General features: G+C 34.0%; 1 protein-coding gene across 1 annotated transcript in view; it reads left to right on the forward strand.

The window, feature by feature from the left end:
• Nucleotides 1-22839, forward strand: part of RIMS2 (regulating synaptic membrane exocytosis 2) — a 408362-nt gene that overhangs the window by 74590 nt on the left and 310933 nt on the right. The window lies entirely within an intron of this gene.

Consider the following 22839-nt stretch of genomic DNA (forward strand, 5'->3'; position numbering starts at 1 on the left):
CCCCATTTTGATAACATTAGTTCTGAGAGTTTTCAGAGATGGGAATACTCAAATTTCTGTAAAGGTGCAAAATGTAAACTGACAGCTTATCCTTGTATTTTATCTTGAATGTAAGAAGATTAATCAGAGTGCCCTCTTAACCATTCAGCATGTTGTGGTAGTGCTTCTCAGTCATGTACTGCTTCCACTGGCACTAGAGCAGTTCCAGTATTTGGAAACACGCTAGAGGCATAGTGCTGAACTGCACTTATGGGCCCCAATCCAAAGACTATTGGCATGCAGTGCTATCCCTGATTTCACTGGAATTAGGCTACTAAACAGTTGCTGCTACAGGGAATGGTAGCTCAACAGACTTTGGAACAGCAAAGTTCTAGTACCCTAAACACAGCCAGTAAGAGAATAGAGCACTGATGTTATTCTTATCTGTAACCTGAACCAGATCTCTTAAGCTGCATTTCCTAAAGTATTTAATAGATAATGTACTTACAAGGTTTGTTATGATTATTTTTTGTAATGCTTATTCTAAGGAAAAATTAGCATTATTTCATTATCTGTGATTACTGCTGGTAGAACAGGGGAAAAACTTTGGTGAGCCCTTTGTGCCTGGTATACCATTAGCAGCAAGTCCAGTGGAAACTGAGAGATGAGGGAGTTAAATACAACAGAGAGGTGGTTCCATGAGCACCAGAGCCAATACAGCCTATAATGGTGTCCCATGTTTTTTCTGTCCTGTTTTTTCTCTGATATGGTGGAGGATCACCATAACTTGAGCACGTTTTCTTACCACTTATGATAATTTTGTCAGACTTAGGATGGCAATGATGTGGCTATTTACAGACTATATTGTCACTGTCTTTCTACTCTCAAACTCAATGGGTAATGGCTCGGTTCTACCTACCCTTCTTATATGTGCACTGACTTGGGTCTTTATCCTCCTATGATGATGCAAATTTTCACACAGCTTGCTAGAATTTAACTATTTTAATATTTATGCCACTATGAAATTAACCAGTCTCCTTAAGTATCTTAATCATGGTGATAGATGGTAATATAGACAGAAAAACTGATAAACAGACTGTCCAGGTTTCTAAGTCTCATATCTTTGGTTTAAAATCTGTAATTTAGGCTAAAAGGAGAGTATAGATTACTATTAAATGGCTAAATGGCAGGAAGATCAAGAAGGACATTGAAAAGAATTATATGAATGAATATAGATAGAATGCCTCAAAAATGAATGTAAGGAAATAGGGGAACGTGGAAGATACTGAGATAAAAATACAAGCAAGAAAACCAGTATTTGATTGTTGAACACGAGGATGAATTTACTGTCTTTTACATTATGTACTTTATTATTGGATATTGTCTGTAACAAGGTTTGGTCTCTTAGCTGGAATTTCAGTATCTTCCATCGTAGATCTGTGACCTGACTACCAGGGAATAAAATCAGTATCACTTTTCTGTTCTCAATTAATGTTTAACTCAGTGAATTAAATAGTTCTTTCAATATTTAATTATTTTATGGGAGAGAGAACACCTTCAACAGCAAAGACAAATTCCCTTTGGAATAACCAAGAGGGTGTTGATTAGGACTTTGTGGGCATATTTGAGGAAGCCAGAAGAGAAACTTGGTACTCAGTTTTCCATGTTCCCAGACACTATTCTAACTGCCAGATCTCCTGTAATAAAAAGAAGGGTGCTTTTTGAATGACTGCTCAGGTGCCAGCTCAAGGAGAGGATTCATTATTACAATTCTTGGGCAGAGACTGATGCTTCCCTGCAGCCTGGATTTAGGTACTTTTATCATTTTGGTGTTGGGGCTTTATCTGCATCCCTCTCTTTATTATTTCCTATCCTAGATATTCAGGATACTGTCTTCCATGGATCCTATTCTTATGTGATTAAATTTACAGTTGTAGATTTTGCCTTAGTTCTTGCTAAACTTCTCTTGTGAATCTGAACCTTTGAACACTGATGTGATGAAATACAACTGAATATGTGCTTTACCCCAAAAGAAACTCTGGTTGCATTTCCCTTGCAGTAGTGATGTTAAATGTCCATTCTTGAATTTAACTTGTTAGTCCTTTAAAATCATGTCCCACCTTAGAGAATCAGTTTGCTAATCTGACCCAAAATGAGTAGTCTTATAAAGTGTAATAACATATAACACCATCCAGTGTGCAAGGCCACCATTGTTAACTTACCTGTCTGAAAAGCATTTGTTCAGACGTTTTTTCTTTTCATAATGAGAGTACGTAAGCAGTCAAAATTTTTAAATCCTAAATATTTAGCTAAATGCTTTGGTAAGGACGTATTGGAGAGCAATGGTAGCTACATTACAGATACTTATGCGCTATTAATGACCCAATTTTATTTAGTGTCTAGATGAAAATAATAGAGGTTTGACTTTCTGCACATTTAAAAAATCCAATTCATACCTCCAAACTCCGTGGCTTATCTCTACCATTTTCTTCTGTGATTCCATCAAACTGTACTTACGTAATATCCAGTAAATTAGAATGGAATTTAATACAAAATTGTACTTGGTAGTATCTTTTATCACTGAACAATCTTTGCCTTATGAGCTATAATTTGTAGCTTTAATGAGGTTGCATGACTTTGCCTTGTTTAACCTACAGTTTTCTGTGAAATGTCTTTTCTGTGTGGCTGTCATAAAAAAGTGATAACTATAAGTAATGATTGAGATAACATATTTGCACATATTATCAACTTTGTATAATAGGTTTACCTGAAGAGCTTTCTGGTTTCTAGAATGAATTCTAATAAGTTTAAACATATTTGAAATAGAAATGTTTCATATGAATTTAAAAATACCCTTACATACTTGGGAGCTTTCTAGAATAACTTTTCTTCAAACTGCTTGTAGCTGGAGGGTTTTGATTAAGATTCAGCTTGGCTAGAGAAATAGGTATCTGTATGGATCTCTGTGTAGCCTGGCTTAATGGACCCAATGGTGTTTTCCCAGACTTGTCTTTTCATTTTGAAATGGTCTGTCAGCCATGTCAGGTTGTTGCTTAGACTATCTGGTACTAGTTTTTCCCATTCTGTGCAGTATCTTTAAAGCACTTTTTGTTCATGTGCATGAAATCCTTTGTAAAACTGGTGTAGAAATGAAATTTATTATTATTAAACCATAATTGGCAAGAGTACATATGTATGCAAGTATAAATACACAAAATACTGTGATAAAAATCAGTGGCAAAATTATTTGAGTCAGGCCCTCAAATGTTAGGAAGTGCCAGAATCACAAGTGCTTGAGTAGCGCTTGGCTTACCTAGTGCATGTTGAAGTTTGTGGTTAGGGATGGTTTTCAAAAATAAGCCTGTGCATATATGTAGGACCTCTTTTTCTTTTGATATGGATATTGGAGTGAGTAGAGCTAGTGACCTGAAGAAGGCAAAAGGAGATCTCAAGTGTAAGGAAGTTAAATATCAAATAGAGAAAGAGGGGGGAAAAAAAAAAAAAAATAATAATCCTGTCTTTTCCAGAATTCTTACATGAAGCTTTTAATCCAGGAATGCTGAAGACATAATTTCCTAAATCTTAAAAATGACACTTAATCGTTGTGCCTTTCACCACAGGAAATTTTTTAATATAAAAAATGCTGTCACATTTGAAGATCACTAACAGGATTGACATAAGGTAACTAGTATCTGTACTGTTTTGTTCTCAAACAGTATTAGTGTACAGGAAATAAAATTTATGTGTGGTTCCACAGACTTCTTTTGATTGTCAGTTCCATTCTGGTTCTGAAAGGATGGGTACTTTAGTGGGCACAGTTCATGCTCCTTCATTCCATCCCCTCCAGCCTCTTCTTGCTAGGCCTCTTTGCTTTCTTGATTCTTCTTAGCCCAAATGATTATATTGTGGAAAAGGTGGAAGTAATTAAGAAGAGGACTTAATAAGTCTGCATTTTAGGGTCAGTACAATAATATAGGCTACTTGGTGAATATGAAAAGGAATTTTTTATTGGCCAGAGGGTCTCTTGGAGAGCAATAGCAGGGTCAGGAAAGGCAATTCTGTTTATTTTTCTGTACCATTTATTTTTTTGAGATAAAAAAATTATATTGCTAATCAACAGTAAGTTTGATCTTGATGAAAATTCCAGACACCCCAAAAAATGTGTATTTGCACAAACCCCCTGTCAGTATAGTTGAATTTTCTGCTAGTAGCAACTATGGAGTATTTGCCTTTAAAAGTATCCTTTTATCTTTTCTGTATTAAAGGTTTTACTTGCATGAATATCTGCAGAGTACTCTTCATTCCTTATCCCAGAATGAAATTAAAAGATTAGAAGTTTTAAATATATATCTAATTTAGTTAGAAAAAAAAAAAAAAAGGTGTGTAATAATTTCCATTTTAAAGATCTGAAAATTAAGACATAGAAAGATGAATGTCGAATGTTCAGACTTTGGTTGCAACTACAGGAGCATTTTGGCTATTCATAAGGCACACAACAAAATGGTGCTATAATTGAAATACATGATGAAGTATTGGTCTTGTTCCTGCTCCATGGTCAACGTTGTCTCTGAACTGTTAAGTGATGCATATGAGACTAATAATGATTTAAATAACTTGAATCATTTCTAACAAGATAATTCTGTTTCTTGCAGCAGATACAAAAATTTTGTCCTTTTGATGGAACGAATGTAAAGGCAAATTTTCCTACACGACAAACATGAATTCTCTGTAATGTGGGCAAAGTGGTTACTAAGTATTAAGTTTTCATTTTATTATAGCAAGATTGCCATAAATATTTATTAGCTCTTACTCCAGGATCTCAACAGTTATCAGCTTTGCCATACTAGTAGTCTGGTACTTTTTACCACAAGTCGTAATACATTTCTTAAATACAAATGTTTCCATAATGCACAGTATGCTATAAGCATAAAAACAGATATTAAAAACTATTTTGTTAGTACTTCATAGGTTTTCACATGAGTTTTGGGAACAGTTTTATTAGCAAACATTTTCTTGACATTTTAAAAGAAATGTTGAACATGTATGTTAGTAGGGAGTATTCTATATCTCTTCTAGAGGGGCCTGGAGATGAATTTGTTCCTATTTCTTTTTCTGTTTGAAAATCTGAATTGTAGCTGCCATCCTTCTGGCCAAAGAAGCCTGGATGCGTACTCCCTTAGGAGCACATCAATGCAACACTTTAATTAGCTGGAAGGTTGCTTATTCCCATATCTTACAGGATTAAAATCGCTTTCAGTGGAAGAGCTTTAATAATGGCCCTCATTTTATGTTGGCTTATTTGGAGATTTTGTAATTAGTGTTAAGATGTTAAAAGCTGTGGATAGAAAATGAGATATTCTAAGGAAAATCTTTTTAACGTTATTTTTCAATTTGACAAATGATAGAACACATTCTGTAATGTTATGTAATGTTCTCTGGCACAAGCATTGAAAAAAGAGGAAAAATATGTTTTGTTGTCAGGGATACTTATTTTCTGTACATTAAATGTTATTCACTGTGCTATTATGCTGCAGAATCTCACTGTGTTCTATTAGATGACTGATTCTGCTTCTTGCTCTTTGACTTCCTATGCTGTATGTGTACAGGGCACGTAGGCGTCTAAGACAGTGGGTTTTCCTGGAGGTAGACAGGTATGGAGCACCCGAAGAAGTGATTGATTTTGCTTCATTCCATTATGGCTGATTCTGTGCAATAAACTTTTAAAAGATGCTGAAGAGTTTTATTATTTTGAAATGTAGTACATATATAATGCAGCCATTAACGTTAGTGATTGTTCAAGTTTGCATGATAAATCATTGCCTTGATGCTGTATGTAACAGTACCTGGCAGAGTAGTTACGTATAGAATGTATACTGCTTGGTTCAGTCATGAATTGATGTTACATTTAAATGTTTGCACTGAAAAACCTGTTATCTCATGTAAGGTATGGTATAGCTTTTCAGATATGAGACAAAAGGTCTATTGTTACAGTGTCAGTGCTACATGTTATTTAGTATACAAAGAATATTTTTAGAGTGGTCTCTCTGTCCTGTAGAGCTGTCTTTACATTTAAAAAAAAAAAAAAAAGACCTACATACACGGTCACCGATGTTAGTCATTTTTACAGGGGAGGGAAGGAGGAGGGGAAGATGCAGAAATCCTCCTCCTCTTAGGCAGTAGTAACAGTGTGAGGATGCCTTGTCCTCATTTTTTTTTACTTCTGAGATTTTATTGCTGGCAGCCAGATGTGCTGAAACTCCTGACGACAGCATCTATTCACTGCGTGTTTTTAATAGGCTTAGAGAAATATGAGTAGAGTACATGAAAGCAGCTCAGCTTCACACTTCGGCTGGGAATGCCCAAAAAGCTTACTGCCGTTTAGAATTCTCGCTACAGTCAGGAGAAAGCCGCACGGGTGCTAAATCTTCTACGACTGAATTAGAAGAATAATGACTGTACAATTAACTATCAGCCCCTGCTCATTCAGGCACAGTTTTTACAGAGATCAGGAGAAATATGGAACTTGATTGACATGTTTGCATTTGATGGTGTGTGCAAAATAGATGACTTTTAAGACAGGTGGTGAAGAAAAATAGAAGGCAAGGAAAGAGAGAAAAATGCAATTTGAGACGCTGCGCCAGGTCTGCAATTCTGTTTTATCTCATTTTCATGGGGTTTTCTCATCCCCTCCAAATATTTTACAAAATGATCTTTTTGGACAAACGTTGAACAACACTAGGTGAGTAGAAATGAAACATTTTTGCCTTACCATTTCTTTGCTTATGCTGATAGTAATCTATTTGCATGTTTTTCAGTGGAGTACTTTTATAATTGCACTCTAAGATACAAATATTTTTATGGTAGCAGTGAGACTCTTCTTTTGGTGCTTTTATGTTTTATTTAAGGATTTAAATGAGAACTCAATCTGCAGAAAGAAAGCCAGCAGATAGAATAAAATATTTAAGATGGTTATGTATCCTTCAAATACATTAGCTACCATTAGAAGCTAGCATTATTAGCTGTAATCCTTAAAGCATATTAAATATTCATAAACAAATTTGTCTGAGAAAATGATTTCTATGTGGATATGGCAGTGACAGGATTAAGTACTCAAAGATGTGTCTGTTTAACCGTATATAATTTGTTGGAAGATGTAAATTGCTAGTCCTGCATACCATTTGCAAAATAGACAGAAAGCAGTTTCTTATTTTTAGAAGACTTAGATTCTGTGTGTGAGGCTTTTCAATAATCTTTTTAACTAGCCAAATTATAGCTGATCAGTGGATGCTTTGCAGCAGGTCTGTCAGCTCTGTAGGCTATCCTTATATGAATAGCTATTGTTTTGTGGGAATTAGAAATGATAGGGAGAAGTTGATGTCTATTGGTGTTACATGTTTATTAAATTGATTTCTTGGGATTTTTTTTTTTGAGGGAGTAAACTGATTTATGAATGACTCATTTTTGTGGCATTATTCCGTAAACATTATAATAGTGATGTTTAAAACTTTTTCGTACTGCTATTAAATATTAACAGTAAAAATGATTAAGAATTTTATCTAAAAGAGTGTGAGTGCAGATCAGGGAGAAAAAGAATCCTGTAGTTTTTTATAAAGATAGTGCACTGATGGAAACATTCTGGAAAAAGGTTGGAAGTAATATTGCAGAGACTATATCCAGCATTTTAATCTTCTCTGTATCTGTGGGAGAAATGGGATATTATTTCTTAAATACAATGATATTTGCACTTAATACTTCAGAAAACTGTTATTTCCCAGACTGTTGTTCTCCTTTACTGCTGGTGTTTCTTTTACTAATATTTTAATATTTATTTAATGTTACTGTTTTCAAGTTTTGATGTCTTAGTTACGAATTTCTAATTAGGCATGCAAAATTATGGAGGTAGCTTTAGTAACCATGATCACTTTGATGAATGAAGATTTTTTTAGATATATATGAAATCTGCAGTCAGTGGAATTTATCTTACATCCCTTTGGTGTACTGTAAAATCTCAAGCTCTACAAAATGGAGCAATAATTTATGTATTATCAGCTGTGATTGTAAACCAGTACGTATTTCCAAGTGCATAGTTTCAGGCCTGCAGCAACCGACAAAGCCCTTAGCAACTGTTCTAATCAGCTACAAATCAAGTCTTGATTCTCCGGATCTGTTTTTGCAGATCAAAGTGCATTCTTTTTGCTGACCAAGGTGCATGCTTTTTGTTAATTTTTTTTACAGATACATGTGCATGGTGCTTTCAGGTGTGTATTTTGCTTCTAAGTCTCTGGCAGAAGCTGCGTATCATATCAGTTTCAAATCAAAAGACATCAGAGGATTATTTTATTGCATCTGCTGTGCCTGAGATTTAGAATTACATTTATTCAAGAAAACTAGCAAACAAGAAAGCATTGTTAGGAAATGCAGCCTCCTACCTAGTATAAGATCTTTTATTTAGAATATTTCTATATTTATAAGGAGCAATGTCATGGTTTTTTAGGTACCAATGCTTTTGGACTTAAGAAAACATTGTGCAATTTTTTAACAATATGCAACAGTAATCATGAGAGACTAAGTCATGCCTTCTGTGTCTTTTGAAGTTAAAGTTAGTTTAAAGTTATTTAAGGTTATTGAAAAAAAAATATTCTGTCTTCTGAATAAGTATCAGTATTTTAAATTTGATCTTGATAGAAGGGCTTTGAAAAAGTAATCTATTGAGTAGTCACTAAAAGATCTTGCTGACATTTATTTTGGAGGCTAATCCTTTTTGTTATCTTACATATTTATAAAATCTATTTTCTCTAATTAAATCACTGTGAATATTTTAGGTAGATTTTTTACTGAAAGCTTTGCATAATTATTATAATGCACTTGCTAAAAACTAATTGTTCATGCATCAAGAGTTAATATTTCAGAACTGTGTTAAGGAAAACAAAAATACCTCTAGCATGTAAAAGATTCTGCTTTGATGAGGTATAATGTGGTATAATCTCTTCAGACTTTGAAGTTAAGTATTCTGTCACACTGAAGAGATGATCCTTTTTCTTTTTAAGGTTTTCCATTCTCTTTTTACATCTAAAAAGTAAAAATCAGAATCCAGAAAGATAACAGCTGACATTAAGCACAAAATGATTAACTGCTGGTTACACAAAGTAATAATGTGAAGAAAACAGGTTAATGCATACTAATAGTATAGTGGATAATAGAATATAAAGCAGAAAGTCACAGGGAACTAGGTAATATGCATATTACTGTAAGTGAAAATACATTCCTACTAATTTTCACATCATCTGTTTTTAGAGTTCTTCAGTTCTTCTGAAAGTTTAGGTATGCTGTGATTTTGTTGCAGGACAGCCAGCTCTCTCAGCTGTTGCTTTCAGATACTATACCAAATATTAACAGGAATATATACTGAACTGGTTTTTATCATTTTCCCTAGAAACCTTGCATGAGTTGGGTTTTTATTTGCATATTTTTTGCATTGCAGTAGCTGATGTGAGAGGACCCGAATGATTTTAAACTCCATGCGAGTTAGATTGATTTTACCATTTAAATTGGTTTAGTTATCCTCTGCTAACAGCTTCTGTTGGAGGAATATTGCAGCTTAGTTCTCTTTTGCCAGCTACATGGCAACATTTTGCTGTAAGATGCTATTGTGAGCGTAAAAGAGAGAGATGGTTTACTGGGCCTTCCTCCTGGTCCTGCATGTCTCTCTCTGACATTACCAGCTCCAGCCAGTTGAAGCAGTAACAGCTATGACTTTACCTCAACGTTGTGTTTCATACACGTTAAAGACTGTAGTGCTATTTCCCGTGTAATAGGTCACTTTCCATTGAAAAATCATTAGAATTACTTCATGTCAGGAAGTCACAAGAATTGTTTTGTATTCTTAGCATTTGTCAAATACCTAATTCGTGGAATAAATTAATCACGCGTCTGTTTAAAGAAAGTATGGGAAAAGAAATCAGGAAACCTTTCCTGAAAACATACTAAGTGCTTACACTACATCTGAATTCTGAAACAGCATCTAAAGGAACATCAGGTTTTTTGCGTTCTAAATTTTTTCTGATGACTTTCGGTGATGTACTTTTCAAATGACTAAAGACAATGAAATAAAGTTTTAAAATGTCTTTTGAAACCTCTAGTTACCAGATAAGCAGGATTTTCTGATTGCCATTCTTCATTTAGAGTTTAGTGTACAAATACTGTGCTCAGATGTTCTATTTAGAGCAGTATGCCTTGCGAAGTCACAGTTGCTTTGGGCAATATTCAGATTAACACATCATTGCATAATGGCGAGTATCCTTTGTGACTAAAATTGATACAAACTGCACAGAACAGTATCAGTCCAATTTTACCATTGCAGTATATATTAACAGCTTTGTCTGGGAATGGAAAGCAGAATTGCCTAAACCTGATTTCTCCCACGACACGTTATTACTTGTTACAGACATGTGAATTTGTTGTCTAGGTTGGCCACACAGGGGCATAAGATAACTTATATATTCTGCCCCAAAAGAGTACAAAGGTTATTCACAAATTCTATCTACAACAGAGACTTAGGAATGGCCCGTGTTTTGAAATTAGACACACTTAGTTTAAAAAAGTAAACTGTATTTTCTTTCATTGAATTAAAACACAATATTTTTAAACAACCTTAAAGAGTTTTTGCTTTTTCAATCCCTTGGTAAGCATTTTTTACATAAATACACTGATTTTCAAAAGGTTACTAAAATACCTAATTAATTAGTTTGTTCATGAAACCAGTTATTTACACAGAAAATACCACTTTAGCAGAAAAATATGATTTATTTTTATTACTTAATTTTTACTTTTGTTTCCTAAATATACCTATGAGCCATTTACTAATGCTTCATTTTATAATGAAGCCATTACATGATGTCACAATTTACTGGAACAGATAATTGTTATTTGTCATGGTGCAAATAGTGATTACTTTGACATTGAAGGAAAAAGATCATTTCCTGTTTGTTGGGAAACAGTTTTGTTGAGATATTTCTGTAGGATAATTTGAGGTTTTCTTCTGTCTCTGTATCTGTTCAACAAAGCAGAGGTTTGCTATAATTCTAAGAGAATGTTGCATTTCCAAATATTATTAGTCTAAGAGCCAACAATAAAAACACATCGATGCCTTTAGAACAGAGAGTATATTGTCCATATTCTGACATTCAGTAATGAATAATAACTGAAACAGCCTCTTCTCGCTTTAAAAAACTACCTTTAAAAATGCAGTTTGTTGGAATTTTCACATCTGCTCCATTTTCACCTCCATATTAGATGCATATAATCCTGTTTTAAATAATTTCCTGAAGATTGCAGCTGATGTGGTTTCTTAATTGAAAAAAACATGCAATATTGTGGATTTTTTCCCAACTTTTGTTTGTATTCCTACTATGTATTTTTTTCTTTATGAGTTAAAAGCATAGCAAAGCTATTTCTTCTCCTGGTTCTTAACTGTTTGTGTCATACTTCAGACACAGTCAGAATTCCAAAACCAGCCCTAGCCGTCTATATTACTTCAGTGAGGTTATCCATGTCAAATGATCTTTTATCTTTCTTCCAAAAATTAGAGGCATAAGCCATATTCAGGTGAATCCCTGTGTTCATATATATATATATATATAAACTTCTGTAAACATGAGAGGAAGACTGACTGGGACAGCAAGTAGTATATAAAAGGCAGAGAGAGACTCTTACAGTTGTGTGTTTGGTGTTTTTTGCACCTTTGCCATGCGTCCCTCTTATAGAGCACTTCATGTCCTCTTTGAGTAGCGAGTAAGTGTATCTAACACCATCTGTCCTTTACCCCTTGATTTGGTACTTTGGGAGAAAGTAGGACAAGTAGCATGAGGTTTTTAAATCTTCACATCTTTCTATTTCCCTTGGAGGAGGCAAGTGAACATACTAACTTGCCCCAAAGCTATTTCCTTCTGAGAAGTTCAATATTCCATCCTGTCTTGGCAACTGTGGGTTTTGGGGTTTGTTTTTTAAATCCCTATTTCTAGGAAAAACCATCCCTGTAACATCCTGTTACAGATATTTTCAGAGAGAGAAAAGTAAGAGATTTCCTTACAGAACCATTTCTCTTCCCATCTCTTCCAGCTCTGGAGAGAGATACCTTCTGTTACTTCCACCTCAGATAGTACAGATTTAATAAGGTGACATATGTTTCCTCCATGAATCTCACAGAGCTGTGGATATTTGCAGCCATAACAGGTTTCTCTCTATTCTCATTGTGCATCAGCTGCTGTTTTCTGATGATGGTAATAAAATCCTAGCTGGCATATGATCTTAACCTCCCACCAGGAAGAAAAAAAAGGATGGGTCAGAGGTGGATAATTTATCTCAATTCAGATAGTATGTTAAATCAACAAATTTAAATCACCCTAAATTTGGAAATGATTAAACATGCCTTAAAACTTGATTTTTTTGTTGTTTTTTTGTTTGTTTTTTTTTTCCTCACCTGGGTGAGAGCAACAGAAATCTGAGCTATATTTGACTTAGGAAGTGCAGCATTTTTAATCAGAACTTATAAAAAGAATCTCTTTCCATTCTTGAATAACTCAATTTCTGTCATTCCTCAGAACATCCACATAAGATGTGGGTACTACCTTTTTTTTTTTTTTTTTTGAAGAAAAGGCAGAAGCCATGATATCAAAAAATGACTAGCGCTTTTGTATACTCAACTTGAAATATTTTGAAGAGATTTGTTCAATGACAAGAGCCCAGTAGTTTATGAAAACTGTATGTTCCAACACAGGCATCCCGAAATCAAAGTTGCTAATCATGACCCTTGATTAGGTAATAGATATATTTGGGAATAGATTGAGCTGTGATGATTGAAACAATAACCAGCCCCAGCTACTCTTCTTCAGGTTGCAGTCACTCCAGTAAAACTGGCACAAATGCTATGTGAATCTGCTCCATACCGCCTCAATTTAGAGTTTGGTGTTTTGGTGTGAGGCAAAGGCAATACGACAGACCATTTGCTGTAGCTGGTCAGACTCATATTCATAAATATTTCAGTTTTCCCACCTGTCTGGTCAAAAATTCCTGGTGAGCGTGTTCAGCAGTCCTACTTTGATCAGTACCAAGTATGTAAAAAAAAGGTTAACAGCACTAATGTAGTTCCTCACCTTGTTTTATTCCCTTTTTTATCCTTTCAGCTCTTTTCCTTTTGGGTCAGTAAATTAAATCACGTGAACATTTATGGCAGAGTGTACCTACTAATGTCAGTATTCATTTACCAGGTCAGTAGTAGTATTATAATGCATTGTGGAAACACGGGACTTCTAAAAGCAAAACTTTCCATATCAGATATAAGATAAGTCTTTGCGTTCCTTGATAGAGAAGTTGTGCCAGCTGCTCCTGCCACCATTACTGACTCACTGAAGCAGTGGAATGGAGGAAGACCCCTTCTGTTGGTGTGGGTCCTGCTGTTTCTTGATGTGTTTCTTTTTCTCTTTTTAATCTTTTTGGCATAGTGTGATTCTGGGTAGGAAGAGAATCAGAAGGGAAAACAAACCCATTTTGAACTCTAATATCACAGCTTACTGGTGGACAGAATAGCAAATTGGGAAGTTTGGCTCTGTAGGTCTGATTATACTGGGGAGGATGGAAGAGAACAGGATTGCAGCCGCACTGCTTGCTTCCTTTCAGGTGAGACAGTGCTGTCCTACCAGTTACTAACTGTGGATGTAGCGTCCCTTTAGATTTCTCAGGAGTATACTGTTGATATTACACTATAACGGTAAGCATGAAGGTTTACTCATAGAAAACACTGTGTTTCAAAACAGTTCAAGAAAGATTGGAATCTGAGCCTCAGGAGATTTACAAGGTTCTGAGAAAAGGAATAAAAAATTGTAATAATGGCCCCTGAAAAACTGTGAAATCCGAGATGAGTACGGAGGTAACAGTATCATTTTAGCTTTACCCTGAGATAAAAGGCTTGAAGCGGAAGTTGGAAGTATTTCAAGTCCTTGGCTTCACTTCAACACGTGCTTTGCAATAGGGAGGCAAAGGCAGCTTTCTGGTAGCTGCTTTTTGATTTCAGCTTTTTTTACTTTTTTTTTTCTTGATAAGAAATAATTATGAAAATGTTAAATAAAATAAAATAATGTTGTGTATTGGAGAATTTAGTCCCAAATTTGTCTAAGTATGACAGGGTTTACAGATTGAATCACTGAAACATAACTTTTATTGAGTTTAGAATAAGAATTGAGTTGGATTTATCATACAGAGGTCTGAGTGAATTTTCATGGTGGGTTTGTAAGAATGAAATATGTCTTGATTAATATACTTTATCCTCCCTGCAATTTTTTACTTACCTTTCAGATTAAGATATACTTCCAAATTTCTATCTTTTCATATTCAAGATAATTTTTTATCAAGAAATTTCATCAATATTTTTAACAAATTAGTTTTTACTGCATGCCTCTTAGTAATAGCCATATATATTATAATCGGAACAATAACCTTTCCTTGTCAGAGGTGCACAAAATTAAGTTGACAAGGAAGCTAATACAATTACGATAATTGCTTTAAAATAGTTATAATTTTAAATCTATAAAATAATACACAAAGTTATAGAGAAATACTCTAAAACAGAGGCTTAGTATGTGGTTTAGCTATTGTGCACTGAAGATGGGACCTTTTGGCATATATTATGTACATATATTTTTAAGTAAATAAATCACTTCATTATTAAATAAGTAGTAGAATAATGAAGTGAGAATATTTGTTGCAAATTATAGGGTTTTTTTCTCCATGTAACACATTCAAAATATTATTTTTAAAAGGACTTAACGTGATGCTGAATAAAACACAGAACCTCAGAATTTCAAGAAGAGTTTACACTCTAATTACTGTTTTATTATCTCTAGTCCTACAAAATTTATTTGCAAGTATAGATATATAAACATAATTAAAAACACCTAGGATAACGTTAAAAACTTTGGCTGAAACAGCAAGCATAAAACCTCTCCTTCCCTCTTACCTTTTCCTGTTCTATATACCAATGTTTCTCTTTACATGTATTGATTTTCCTAGTGTTATTTTTTTATGTTTTTGTTCCTGTGTCTTCTATTGCACTCAGAGCAAGTGCATTTTGCATGAATGGTAGGACTCTAGTCAGCATTTCATTCACTTGAGGACTTTCATTTTTCACTACTGATGGTGGCATTGTTCTGCTGTAAAATTACAAGAAAAACGTGGGTTTTAGAGAGGACCCAAGTTTTCTAGCTCTTCAGTATCACAGTGACTCTAATAATGTTTGATCATTATTCAAGTAACCTGCAGTAAAAGCTTCTAAGTGCCTTGTTTTCAAGTACTCTTCCAACAGAACCTGCTTCATCTAACTGTCATACTTTTGGAAGATTTGGAAAAGTGTCAGGGAGGACAGAAAAGATTTTAAAATGCAGTAAGAATTATGATATTAAACAGCAGTTTGAATAATTTATGCACACAAAAGCTTGCTTGCACTTAGCATAGATCTTTAATGTTAAAGTATGCTCATTTGTAGGACATAGCATAATCATGGTATGTAAGGAGTACCTGTAATAATAATTCAAATCTCTTACTTTAGAATAAAGCACGAGAAGAGTGTATTAGTGTCATTCAGTCAAAGAGCTGGCATGTACAGGGGTCTGAATTCTACACCTGCCACTGCCACCATCTGCTTTGTAGTGCCAGGAAAATCATATAAACTTCACTGATGGAGTGTTCTGGGCTCTATTTCATACCTAACACTTCATGGGAGTTTCTGAAGTTTAACTCATAAATATTTGTAAAGGTCTTCATGATCCTGGGTCTATAAGTATACACAACTGAAACATCTAATTAAATTTACATTCTATTTTCAGAGAATTTCGGTTCATCTTTATATTTTAGGCCATAATATCTTAAGAGATACGTAAAGATTTTGTGTCATACCCTTCATTGCACTAAGGATGCCCTCTGTCATACCAGCTGCAAACTACACCATATTACTAGCTACGTTATTTCCTTATATACTGTCAGATACACAACAGATGCGTCCTCGCTACAATGATTTTTGCCTTGGGCTAGGTCTTTCAGCAGTTATTTTCATTGATTTAAGAATTGAACATAACTTCTCAATTCTGTATTCATATACAAATAAAGCAAATATATTTGTATTTGCAAATAAATTCTTAACAAGTGTGGCAATAAGCATGTTTGATTATATGTGCCAAGTGTAATGGAGACATTAAAAAATTGAGTAACTATACAAGATACTCAGAGAGTATGCTCACAAGGTTGCAGTGGTGTGCAGATTTACCCTGTTCTGTTAAGCACAAAAAAGCGCCATTAATTCTGCAGGGGAGGTTGTGTGGCCTCCTGATGGTAAATTGGGGAAAAACCTGTAGATCTGCATTTTTGTGGATTTTATTGCTGTAGTACTTCCATGCAACTAATGCAAAGGGATCTTTTCTGGTTTCTGGTCTGTTGATGTAATCCACTATGAATAAATCTGTACTTTAGAGTTCACAGCTAAATATAGAAATAAACACAGCTGAAAAAATTGAATATTTCCTACTTACCTTTAGTTGGAAAACCTTTTGAATAATCACTGGTGTCTAAATGCTGTCTCAATAGTAAATTTTCTACTGAAGCCATGCAAGGTACATTAATCAGTATTTCATTTTGATTGCATATAGGTGATATCTGAAGTCTTATTGTGTCATATAGAAAAAAGTTTGTTGCATATGTTTACTTTTGATTGGAAGAAGTGGATATTGAAACAACAGTTTAGATCTGATGGAGAACTAATATTGAATCTCCTGCTGCTTCAGCTCAAGTGAGATGAGCTAACTAACATGAACGAAGAAAAATATTTTTTTAAATAGGGCTTTGGCAATACGTCAGTTTTACTTGAATTCTGGGAGTTTCATTACAACAATTTCAAATTTGGAGTGGTGTGTTAGCAACGTGATATGATTTTGTCTCCAGAAAATAGTGTTAGTTCATTGTAATTGCCATGAAAATGTGTGGAAGAGGTACACTGAAATCTAAGGAGTGCAACAGAGTGGAGATAAGATAGGAAATGGAGTTTATCATATAGACCTGTTCACTGAGTTGCAATGTGTTATTTCTGTCTCTTGCCTATCTCTATTTTTTTCTTCTCCTGCTTCAGTTCTCTCCCCTGACAAGAAAATACTGCAAAATAATAGAATATCCTCAATAAATCTTGTGTCATGCATCCCTCATGTTATGCAAAATTTAACTATGGCAATAGAATGGAATATTTCATTATCTCCATGTACCTAAATAACGCATTTCAGAAACCTTAATTTATTTTCTGGTTACTTTGTATGGAGATGAATCTCATTCTATTGCATAACAAAAGCACTTCATTCAAAGTTCGACATCTTTCCCTGCTCGTATCAGTACTTTGTTTCAGTTTTTCAAATGATTTTGCACTAACAACCATTGATGCATTTTTTTATTTTCTAGAAGATAATGTGCTACTTTAAGTTATATAATCAAAACTCAGAGAAGGTAATGTGTTTTCAGGCCAATATATTAATATCAGATTTTTATCAGCACTGTATTGGATTAGTCTATGTACTGAGCAGAAATAATTTTTTTTTCTCTATTATTTTGACAGCTTTTGCTCTTTTCTATTTAGAGTGTGCTTTAGCAAAGAATGAACTGGATATGCTGAAAAAATATAAGAAGATTCTACAATGATTATTTTTAATGCACTTTATACTGATTACAAACTGACTAATGCCAGCATGAAACTGATATAGTCATAGTAGGGATCTTTGAGTATAGACCATGTACGTGGACTTTGCCTGTAGACAAAACCTGTTGGGAAGTCCAAGTTCAAAACATTACTGAACTGGAAGAAGAGGTTTATAAGAGCCGCTGTGAGGAAGGACACTCAGTATTACAGCAGAAGTTTGTATTAACTCTGCTGTGAATGCATAGCCTCCATTTCACCTGATTATATTTTCTGTCTATGCTAGACTTTGTGCGGATTAGCTGCACTTTCTGCTGCAGGGCTGCTGCATTTTATTTGTGGTATATAATCATGTATAATAAATAAGGCAGGGTGAATATTTAACCATGAATGATACTACATTTATACAGATATCCATGTATTATCATGGATTAATTATGGTTCCATAGTTAATGTTAAATCCTTTTTTTTTCCCCATTTTAAGCAGAAAATTTAACTTTCTTGCTTGTATGAAGGAAAACAAAAATCTCAGGTATTCTTAGCATTCTCTCAGGAAAGTTAGATTTGTCTGAGTATCTTGAAGCATCTCTAATCCTGTAAAATAGTATTTTAAATATGTGCATACTGGATCATATTTTTTTTGAACTCTGTACAAACAGTACAAGGAATAAGGTACTAATATTATGCCTTTCAGTTTATTTGTAGCAATATGATCTGCTAACCAAAAAAGACTAAGTGGCTAACTACAGATTGCTTTCCATGAATTGTTATTGACCTTAATTAGTCAATAGAGATTGTTTATACTCTGGTGGTTTAATTATTTTAAGGTGTATATACAGAAATATTTTATTTGTTAAGAGGATTACAATATCTTCTGTTTTCCTCAGTAAATCTAATGCAATAGGTATACATTTTGCCATGAAAAGCTCCTACAGTATTCCTCCCAAGCATCCTTCTCTAAACCGTCTTTTTATATGTTGATGAGAATTTTGGCTTCTAGTGAAGTAGTTGGAAAAGGGAGCTTTATATTTGAAATCTTAGTGATGGAACATATGTTTATTGAATGTCACTCAGGAACTGAGATTGAGTTAATATAGACTTTTAGAAAATAACAGTGAACGGAAGGGGACTGACCATGACTGGCATGCTATAACCTAACTAAATAAGTTTTGAACACCATCCTAGGTTTTGTGTAGTATTTCTAACTGTTAAATACAAGATGGAACATGCTGTCCTGAACGACTCTGAGACACTGATACTGGGATCATTCTGCATAATTCTGGACATACATTTTTAGCAAATCTAGATTCAGAAAAGCAATAATAGGAGATAAAAAAAAGCAGTAGAAAATAGTGAAAAGTAATGGAAATATGTCCAAGTTGGTTTAGTTAGAGCTGGAAAGAGACAGATTAGCAGCATGTATATGTATTAGTTACTTAAACAGCTAGAAGGAAAGAGATTTATTTAGGACTTTAAAAAAAGAAAAAAATCCTGAAGTGTGATGTAACCAATAGAAGGTTTTGACTGAGTGCCCGTGGAAATTTCTTAGTCTACCACATCATAGAACAAATCACATAGGAAATGGTATAAGCCTTAAACCAGTAAAAACTGAAATTAGATTGAGAAAACTCTAGAAAATGGCCTGTGGGAAAAGATCCTTCATTGTCATGGAAACAAACTAGATTATCTAATAAATGTTTTCCATCTCTAGCAGTGTTCTATTTTTACCGTTTATTTTCAGGTGAAGTTAGAAGAGGGAGGCATTTTGGATTATTTTTACTGTATGGCAATACAGTATAGTATACTAACAGCTGAGATTTCATTACTATCTCTGGAAGTTTATCTTTCATTGAGTAGGAATTATTGTTTACATACATGAATGCCTAATTAAAACACATGAGCTAAATACCATTGCAAATACTATTGCTACTATCTCTGTTGTCTCCTTCATCACTTCTATTATATTTTGCGAATTCTACTTTCAGTCCAATGAAAGGCAAATTGAAGAACTGAAACTAAATTAATTTTATTTATTCTTTATTTAAACTATCCCTTTGAAATGAAAGACCTTGTTTTCAGAAAAATATTTGGACCATTGTCTGTATGTTACCTTTTACACAAATTTTTACAGAGTAAATTATTTGTTTGGAACATTCTCTAAAAAATAATATTACAGATAAAATATGTGCTTCTTCCCATAAGGTTAAAAATTAATTTCACCTAGCACCAACCTAACACCCTTTTTTTCCAAAGAGGTAACTGTTACCTGATCACATGAGAAGTTTGTAGTTAAAACATCAGAGATTGTGTTTGCTTAAATTCCATTTCTATATTTATTCTTTCTTTACAAGACTTAATTCAGAAGTCAAGTATCAATATAAAGAAATAGCAAAAATCCCCAAGGACAGAATGTATAGATTCTGAAGGCATTTTTAATGCTTTATACCCTTATCTGCAGTTTTCAGCAGAAAAATGTTTTCAGCAGAAAGGTTTTACCTTTTCTATTGCTAAAATAGTTTTCAGTTACGTAGACATTTTGAGTCAGAGAGTATATTTACAAACACATGAAATAGAGCTTGTATTAAAAGTTCAAATCTAGAAGGACTATTTCAAAAGCTAACAACTGAGCCTAAGAAGCTGGTATCCGGCACCAAGAACATTGTACGTTGCAAAAGGAGATGAGACCTTTGCCCAGCTCTGTCTCCCCTAACTTCAGATACTGATCAAAGCACCATAGGCGTCCTGTGAAATCAACGGAGAGACGTAGATGTTTTAGGACTGAAACCAGCTGACATGTTCTAGGCAGCTGCATTAATTTAAGTGCATCGCTGACCAGAAAAATGAGGGTAGTAGTAGCTTCATCTTTTGGGGGAGCTAGCATTTACAGAGGGATGTGAGTGCAAAGGCTGTGATTACCACTGTTCCCTGAAAATTTCCTTGCTGCATAGATCCTACCTTAGTGCTCCTGGCTCACATTGCATGCCTAATATTTTACATGCTAAAGATAATTAACCAGTTAATGGTAATTATAATGAAACTCGGAATATTCTGAGAAAAGGAGTGTGAGAAAAATATTAATTACCTCATATGAATACGACTATTAGATGCACCCAGATTTTGAATCACTTGTCTAAATGAGTCCATATCCTTGTTATGATGATTTGAGTGGTTATTTTGGCATTACAGTTTGTGGGAATATTTAATAGTGATACAACTTCTGAAGAAAACAGAAGTTGCTAAAGAATAAATATTTGTGTATAGCATTAATAATTTATTTATTTTTTGCTTGGCAAAGGCAGTTCCTTCTAATTAGATTGTAAGTAGATTTTTATATTGAAAATAAATCATTTCTCAAATAGTATGATAGAGAAATGCTATCCTTTTCTTCCCTTAGTAGTTAAGATGCAGTGTCTACATTAAAAAAAAGTCTTATTCTTTCATCTAGCTATGAAAGAATGGTGGTTGTTGCTATGAAGCTATGGTTGTTGAAAGAAGGAACAGTGCTGCTTAGGGAATAAACCCTAAAGTTTTATTATGTTTAAATTAAATGAAACAATTAAATTCACTTTACACAGCCTGGGTCTGTGAAAACTAAAACTTTGACGTCACTCAAATAAGTCTATTGAAATAAAAAAAGATCTTTGAACGCTCTATTAAGTGAGGGTCTAAGCCTGCAGCAATATTTGCTTATCCTTGTATGTTTTGACAGCAGTAGAACTTTTCAGAAGTTAAATTTGTCAGACGATCCATTGCAAACACAATTTAATGTGGTTTGCCAAAAAGGAGCTCTATACTGTATCATTTGGCATAGAAGCAGCTTGTTTCTAACAATTATCAATATACTGCTCTCAGAGTTATTTTTTCAGACGCCTTCACTGTTTAACACCATTCAACTTCCTGCGCTTTACAAAGATAGTATGATTTCTGAAGTGAAGAGAAAATACCAAATATAATCTTACACAAAAAATTCTCAGAAAATATTTCAGACTCATAAAAAAATTGTCATAATCACAAAGAAGGGTACATTTTAAAATAATGTGTTTCAGTGTATTCAAATTTCACTTAAATCTGTTCTGCATTTATGTTAGTCTAATGATAACTATAGTGCAGCCTACCTTTTTATTTCCTTGTGGCTGTCAACAGCAGCTGTTCCAGCCAAACCACTGAAATGAAAAAGAATCAGCGCAAAATACAGTCACATTTTCCAGAATGTTAATTTAGGCTTTGTGTGCCAAAAGAAAAATAAGGGTACTAATTCATTAAAAGTAATAAGTGATGCTTGTCAGGTATTTATTTGTCTAACAACAAGATGGTTACATTGGTTCTGACTGTGTTTAAAGAATATCCGCAGGAGAAAAATTTATTATAAATGTTTAAAAATAAAATTAGGTTTATAATTAGTTGTTTATTTCTGTACTTTGTTTCTTGTGCTACAGTCTCCAGAACTTTCTCGTTTTATAATTTTTTTTTTTTTTTTTTGTTAAAGCGGAAGCCACATAATATTTAATTGAATAGCTCTAAAATACTGTACAGAGACAGTCACAATTAATTAATTCAAGTTAAAAATGTACTTCACCAAATGCTTCGGGACACATATTCAACTGCACTGTCAGTCTGACTGGTTCCAGATAAGTTTTCTATTCAATCATCCAGAGATGTAATATTAGACTATAAATTATTGTAAAAATCCATCAAGGATATTTTTCAGTGTATGTGTATGTATTTATATATACACACACCTAGACATTTTGAAATACATTTAACACAAATTTATGACTGTCTTAAAGAAGAATTACTCTTTTTATTTGTTTTACATTTTGAAAAATAAATCTGTGTGCATCCTGTAAATTAAACAGTTCATAAAAATCTGTAGATAACTACTTAGGTAGCTGGTAGATCATGGACACCCACATTTTAATGACTAAATTTACATACCGATTGCAGTTCTGAGAAGATCCTACCAGTTTTGCTGAGCTGAACACCTTGTCCTCTCATAAACATATAGTACAGTATGGGATTCCCAAGTGAGGCAGCCTTTGATGACGCAGGCACGCTCAGGGGCACACAGGACGAGCAGAGAGCCCTCAGGCCAGCACAAAACACACTGACTGTGGACATGCTCACTCAGAAACACAGCTTAG

This window comes from Athene cunicularia (assembly GCF_003259725.1).
Source record: "Athene cunicularia isolate RWA chromosome 2 unlocalized genomic scaffold, athCun1 chr2_part1, whole genome shotgun sequence".
NCBI classification, from domain to species: Eukaryota; Metazoa; Chordata; class Aves; order Strigiformes; family Strigidae; genus Athene; species Athene cunicularia.